A 7,500-nucleotide genomic window follows, 5' to 3' on the forward strand; every position below is an offset into this window, starting at 1 on the left:
GGCTCAAGCCACGCCCGACGGAGGCGGAGATGCAGAGAGGGAGTGGAAGGGCGAGGAGGCGTTGGTGCAAGGGGATGGCGGCCGTGGAGGGAGGAGGGATGTGGAGTTAGGTAGAGGGAGGGGAAAGGGATGGTGTGGAGAGAGGGGTGGAGGGTATTGAGGGAGAGGGATGAAAGGTGTGGGGGGAGGGGCGAGAGGGTTTGAGGTTGTGGAGGGAGAGGGAGAGGGAGAGGGAGGGGAAAGGGATGGTGTGGAGAGAGGGGTGGAGGGTATTGAGGGAGAGGGATAAAAGGTGTGGGGGGAGGGGCGAGAGGGATTGAGGTTGTGGAGGGAGAGGGAGAGGGAGAGGGAGAGGGAGGGGAAAGGGATGGTGTGGAGAGAAGGGTGGAAGGTATTGAGGGAGAGGGATGAAAGGTGTGGGGGGAGGGGCGAGAGGGATTGAGGTTGTGGAGGGAGAGGGGAAGGGCTGAATATTGTGGAGAGAATAGGAGAGGGGGCGTGGAGTAAATTGGAGGGAGTGAAAGGAGAGGGAAGGATGGAACAGGGAACCACTGTGGCGGCCATGAAACTACCGCACGTGACGGGAGGGCGTTGGTGTGGGCGTGGGGGTTTGTGGAATGGGATGCGGATGGGGGTGGTGGAAAGAGGGGGTGTTACACTTGTGTACGTGAGGTGGAGGTCGTGGAAGAAAGGGGGGGATTTTGTAGTACGATGTTGCGGTCATGTCAGAGTGCCATAAACTAGTTTTATTGTAAAAGGGCCGAAATTGTACTTGGCTGGTTGACAAGGTGTGTGTTTTTTGTGATATTTTGCAATTGTTTTTGTTCCTGTTGGTTGATAGCATGTGTGGTGTGTTTTTTCTTTCTTTCTACCTGGGAGGTTTCTCCTTTCTCATTCTTTCTTTCTCATTTTTTTCCTTTCCTCCCGTGCTCTCCCTCTCTCCCCTTCCTTCTCTTCTCCCTCTCTCCCCTTTCATCTCCTCTCCCTCTCTCCCTTTCCATCTCTTCTCCCTTCCCTCTCCTCTCTCACCCCTCCCCTCCCTCCCTCCCTCCCTCCCTCCCTCCCTCCCTCCCTCCCTCCCTCCCTCCCTCCCTCCCTCCCTCTCCTCTCCCCTCCGTCTCCTCTCCCCTCCCCTCCCTCTCATCTCCCATTTTGTATTGCCCCTCTCCACTTTTTTTCTCCCTCCTGTTTCTCTATCTCGTTTTCTCTCATCTTTTAAATCCATCCATCCTACTGCTTCCTTCACCCTCCCTCACCCTCTCTCTCCTCCCTCCCTCACCTTCACCCTCTCTCTCCTCCCTCCCTCACCCTCTCTCTCCTCCCTCCCTCACCCTCACCCTCTCTCTCCTCCCTCACCCTCACCCTCACCCTCACCCTCCGTGCTCTACCTTGCCCCTCTCCTCTTCCGTCCATACTCTCACTCCCAGGAATTATGACGTCATTCGGCGATGTTGCGGACAGTGAGTGAGTTGCAGCTCTAACAGTACCAGACGCGTGTTCATTCAGGTTCATTTTTACAAACCAAAAACTGTCCGCCTAATGGTCGCGTATTCCCATATTTTTGCTATTAGTGATGTGTTTTGCGCGGGAATCATCGTGTTGCACAGATGTTGGGATAACCTCGTCGAATCAGGAGTCTTTTTCCATTTGCAAGAAAAATGTTGCAATGATTGATGTCATTAGAATAGTTCTGCCTATGACTTTGCTCTCTGTGCCCATTCTCAGGTGTGTGCCCGAGCGTGAATTGCAGCAGCCTAATTGAATGAAGAAGTTGGAGTCGGCCGTAGATTTTCGCTTTTTATATGTTCTCATACTTTCTCTCCCTCCCACTCTCTCTCCCTCCCTCCCCACTCTCCTCTCCCCCCCCCCCCCTCTCTCTCTCTCTCTCTCTCTCTCTCTCTCTCTCTCTCTCTCTCTCTCTCTCTCTCTCTCTCTCTCTCTCTCTCTCTCTCTCTCTCTCTCTCTCTCTCTCTCTCTCCCTTCCTTTCCCCCTCTCTCCCCCACTCTCCTTCTCTCCCTTCCTCACTCTCCTTCTCTCTCTCCCTCCCTCTCTCCCTCTCCCTCTCCCTCCCTCTCTCCCTCTCCCTCTCCCCCCCTCCCTCCCTCTCTCTCTCCCTCCCTTCCTCCCTCTCTTCCCCCTCCCTCCCTCCCTCCCACCCTCCCTCATATTTTTTTCCATATCGCCTTTTCTATTTTTTTCCATAATTATATACGTCCCTCTCCTCTTACCAACCCTCCCCACCCACTTCCCTCCTTTTCAGTCTTAGCCCTCTTCCTCAGTTTCCCCCTTCCTACTGTCTTCCCCCTCCCCTCCACGCCCCCTCCTTCCCCCTCTCCCCCTCTTTCCCCCTCTCCCCCTCTCCCCCTCTTTCCCCCTCTCCCCCTCTTTCCCTTGAGCCCCATCCCTTCCCCCCCTTTGGATACGGCAGGTGGCTGTGGATGATGGCGATTCAGTGCCGCGCGTGCACACACCACGAGCACACATACACGCACACTGCTCGCGCACGTGCAAAACACTACAAGCCGTCTCTTGAAACTTTATAAATGAGAGCGTCTTTCTCGCCGACCTAACGTGCTCGTAAGCCCCTGTCTAAAGCGTTATATGTGTTACCCTTGTATGTATCACCTGCTTCCGTATTTGTCGTTGTCGTATTTCATCTTGGTGGCAGTGAACGTTGTGAACTGAACTGAACTGAACTGAACTGAACTGAACTGAACTGAACTGAACTGAACTGAACTGAACTGAACTGAACTGAACTAAGCCTACGGATAGATTCGGGCGCTCGTGTTGAGGAAGTGGCCAATGGCAAAGTGCTCGAAGGAGGAACTATCGATGGGTACAAAGTCAAATATCTTAGAGAGTATTGTTAAAGATTTTTTTTAGTTACTGTAAAAAAGGATTGTAAATAAACCACAATCACTATTACTGTTGATGTTCACGTATTGACACGTATTTATATATCTATTTTCTGATTTAGACCGATATTGTTTACATCGAAGTGGATGGACGATTGTTACCGACGGCGGTGAGTAGCGAAAAGGGTGTTCTGGGTGTGGCTGGAGACACGCCCGTCGCCCATGTGCGTGTGGGCGGTCGGTGCTTGCTCCACGTCTGGATTCTAGGTAAGCACTGTTGTTGGCAGTGCTGGAAGAAGCAACGGATGTCGTTTAAGGGGTGCTTTTGTAATAGTAGAAGCTGCTGTTGATGGTTGATGCTGCATGGCGGTAATGCTTTTGTTGGTTGTAATGATATATATATTTTTTTATTATTACTTTCATAAATGCTGTTGTTGTCATTGTTTGATCGATCATCATAATCAGCAGCAGCATTAGCATTACTTTCACAAATAACATTTGTATGATTACCATTTTTGTTACTATCACTACTGCTATCAACTATATGTACATTACACGGATTAGAGTCATCATTGTTATATTGAGTTTCATTGTTATCACCAATATCATAAGTATGATGATTATCACCTTCATCGGCATTATTATTTTGTTAGTTATCACCATCATCATCACTGTCACTCTCACTATCATCATAATTATTATCATTGTTGTTGATTTATTATCGTTAGTATTATCTTTGTTTTTATCAGTGTCATCATCATCATCACCATCATCATCTTGTCTTTCTCGGTGTGGCCATCGTCATCGACAGTTAAAAAAAAAATTACCACCAAACCTCACTATATATTGTTGTCCTGTTCCTTTTGTAGTTCGAACTCCTTTAGTTACTTCCATTATAGCAGTAAATGGCTAAACAAGGAAACGAACAGCAGCGACAAAAAAGAAATGAGATCAACATTACCTGTGGGATTTTTTTCCTTTTCTCATTCCATTAGATTTTGTACTTGGAAAAAAAACTGAAGGTAAAACACAAACAGTTATATCAACACAATAGAAAAAAGTATTCCCTGAAAAAGGAGAAAACAAACCATAATCAGATCTTTTTCAAGGAAGGTGTTTTTTTTCCCATGGTGGTTGTATATAATTACCGTTTAACATTAAGCTAAACGTCTTGGCGACACGCAAGGACGTCTCGCGGGAATCGCTACGCCCAGGAATGCCGTCCGTTGTACGTCCGTCGGCTCCTGTTTTTTTTTTTTTGTAATAGTTTTTGTCATTGATTTTTGTCTAATTCTGATATTGTGCCTTTCGCATTTTTTATTAATTTATTTATCTATCTAGGTATATATATATATTTTTTCCGTATGTTTGCTTTGGTATGTTTTATTTTCGGGGTCTGTGACTAGAATAGATTAGGGTTTTGGGAGACACCGAGTAAAGAATTTAAATGGATATGTAATTTATAGATAGATTGATTGATAGATAGAAGGATGGATAGACTCTTTCGCTCTCTCTCTCCCTCCCTCCCTCCCTCCCTCCCCTCCCTCTCTCTCTCTCTCTCTCTCTCTCTCTCTCTCTCTCTCTCTCTCTCTCTCTCTCTCTCTCTCTCTCTCTCTCTCTCTCTCTCTCTCTCTCTCTCCCTCCCTCCCTCCCTCCCTCCCTCCCTCCCTCTCCCTCTCCCTCTCCCTCTCCCTCTCCCTCTCCCTCTCCATCTCGCCCCAAATGTCGCCATATATGATGACGAGCAAAATGTATCGAATCAACACGAAGTTTGCCCTGAGGACCGCCTGACAACCTTCCTTTGGTAAAAAGGGGCGGGGTCGGAAAGTGTGTTTGTTTAGGTCGGGAGAGTTGCGTTGTGCTTGCAGCGGGGGAGTCAGAATAGGGAGGAAAGAAGCATGAAGAGTAGGAGACTATGGATGAAGGAAAAAGCGGAAATGAATGTATCAATAAAAAAGATAATGAAAAAAAGAGGAGTGTGGGAGAGAGGGGAGAGTGCATATACGAAAATGATACGGAAGAGGTATAGAAACGATTAGTGAGGAAAACAGGAATAGGTTCATACCGAGGGAGATTGCGATATAGATAAGGGAATGAGAAGGAAAAGGAAAGGAAGTAATGGTGCAGAAAGGTCACGAAGCATGGTGCAGTATTCGACGCATCCTGGTGCACCACCAGCCGCCCCCCCTACTGTTGTATTGAGGTTTTTGAGGGTAGGCTGTAGTAAATGGTGACCTTATCAGGGTCAGGGTGATGAATAGCAACCTTTTCAAGTAAGTGGTGACATTTGCTATTGGTGTGTTGATATGGGGTGGCCTTTCTCATGCTCTTGGTGACGTATGGTGACTTTATCGTTATCGTGCGTGTATGCGGTGTTCCTCCCTTATCCTTTGGACGCATGTGGCATTGACATGTATCGTTTCCTTGATACGTGAATGCGGATATGTGGTGGCATAAACATCCGTTGGTCAGCTAGTTCATTTTGTATTTTGTATATACATGTTTCTATAGTGGAATGACCTCTTTCTTTAAATTTGCTTCTTTCCGCATTAGTCGTGCTGTGGCATAAGCAGCCCCTGCATTGCCTTGCTGATTAGCAAGTTTAAAGGGATGGGACAGTTGCAAATGCAAGGTCAAGGATGGCTGAGTGGAGTGCGTATTGATTTTGTCCAGCCAGAGCATTTTCGACGGTTGTGTTGCATCAGATCCCTGTTTGGCTTTGCATTGTTGCAAGCTGCAAGCTGCATCCTCGTGGCAACGCAGATTAGACCAGCAACATGTCATGCTCAGTTTGCCATAAGGGTATATTGCGGAGGGAGAATGCTATTTATGGCACCATGAGTTTTGGAAAGTGCTTTCTGGTAATGAAATTTTCGGAGATTGGGGGCGGGCCGCTTCGGTGCGGTCGCAACAGTGGTGGTGATTTTTTGGCTTTGCCGCTCTTTGCACGTTGCAGGCGTGCAGGTCAGGGGGCGTTTAGTACATCGTAGGCTTCGTGATTACACCTGTTGTACGTCGACGCGGGAGGCTGTAACTTTTATGCTTACGAGAGGGGAAATGGGGGAAAAGGTCGGCTGGATGTGTCTAGTATCTTTCGTGGAGAGGAAAGTTGTGTTCGAGATGAATAGCTCGAGGGGGAAGAGGGAGAGGGACGAGAGCAGTACAAAGGAAGATGGGATAAAGAGAAAAATGGGAGCAAAAGGAGAGAACATGCGGGATAAAGAAATTGGAGAATGGGGAGAGAGGATGTAGGATAATGAGAGAAACGGGAGAAAAGAGAGGGAGAATACATAGGGAAGTCTGATGGGAGATGATGATAATTAGCTCTTCTTTGCAGATGCCATTGCATACTGGTGCTTGCAATCCCGGCTCTGCGAGAAAGTGAAAACATTTTCTGGTATGCATTCTGTGTGTCGGGCAGAACGAGTTCAATCCTTTCATGCTGAACAGAACTGCAGGAATACAAAAGTGGGTGGGTGGGGGAGGGGGGTTGTGTTCACCTGGCGATGCTAAACATTGATCCAGGACACATGTGGCGGTGGCGGAGGCTGCTGTGCCGCGTCAGGAGGGAGGCTGCGAAGCTCAGTCTGGTGCGGCGACGGCAACGGGAGGAAGCTCTCCTCTCCGCGACGCCCTCCGAAACGGGGACCTCTTCGCCAGGCGAGTGTGAGACGCCCTTTTGCGACCTCGCCACATCGCGTCGTCCGTTTGCGCTCGCTCGCTCATTCGCTCGCTCTTTCGCTCGCTTTTTCGACGTTATAATGGCGTGGGATGATGAAGTAAGAGGCAGGAGTTCCCCGTCGCGGTGGTTGGGCGTGGACTTGAGCCTCAGCGAGGGACATGATTTGATGAGTGAGCGTGAGGGAAGCAGGAAGGGGGGAGGAGAGAACGATAACAAAGGAAGAGAATATAAGAAAAGGCGACGAAGAAAACAGGGATGGTTTAAGAGATCAAGAAAATTAAATGAGAGGGAAGAGAACGGGGCTGGAAATGAAAAAGAAGCATGGCAGTTAAAGAGGAGAAGAAGAACTATATAAGAAAAAATCAGAAGAGAAGAAAGAAAAAGAAATAAATGGAAGAAGTAGACGAAGACATGAGGCGGTCATCGTCTCGGGCGAGTGACACAAGACGACCATAAAACAAATCTCGATCAAGCGAGAAGCTCCTCACGACCAACGTCATTGCTGTATATCGATTTCAAATACGGATTATCTGTGGCGGCATTCGTTCGCCTTTTCATGTGCCGTACCACTTACTGCGCTTTGTATTTTCAGTTATGTTTGATTCTACTACGGGATTTTTTTCTATGTAGTGTTAACGATTAGTGACACAAATATCAACCTTTTTTGTTTTGTTCTGAGACAAGTATTGCTTGGTTTAGAGAACATTCATGGGATACTGTAACAAACTTCTAAATTGCTAATCAGGCTACAGCATATCTGAAACAGTAAAATTATATGTGAAAACCTTCGCTACAAAGTATAAGAAAATAGATTTGAACTATTTTTGCACTACGACTTTATGAAGATGTAAGAAATTATCGCAAGTTGGCAAAAGAAACACGCCCCTAATCCTCTTTGTGAGCTATTACAAGGGATTATAGTGGCTAAGCACTTTTCGCGCCCTGCTTTTGCGCATTTGGAT

General features: G+C 47.5%; 1 protein-coding gene and 1 long non-coding RNA gene across 2 annotated transcripts in view; both read left to right on the plus strand.

Moving 5' to 3' along the window:
- LOC122257973 (protein phosphatase 1F-like) overlaps positions 1-7,500 on the plus strand; it is a 247,433-nt gene that overhangs the window by 120,953 nt on the left and 118,980 nt on the right. The gene's annotated exons all lie outside the window — the stretch shown is intronic.
- LOC147470652 (uncharacterized) overlaps positions 4,403-7,500 on the plus strand; it is a 54,263-nt gene continuing 51,165 nt past the window's right edge. The window contains exon 1 of the long non-coding RNA XR_015191537.1: positions 4,403-6,516. This is a non-coding gene — a long non-coding RNA (uncharacterized LOC147470652). The remainder of the gene's footprint in view (positions 6,517-7,500) is intronic.

This window comes from Penaeus japonicus, unplaced genomic scaffold (genome assembly GCF_977035675.1).
Source record: "Penaeus japonicus unplaced genomic scaffold, GWHDUDI00000001_assembly GWHDUDI00000013, whole genome shotgun sequence".
Classification (NCBI taxonomy): domain Eukaryota; kingdom Metazoa; phylum Arthropoda; class Malacostraca; order Decapoda; family Penaeidae; genus Penaeus; species Penaeus japonicus.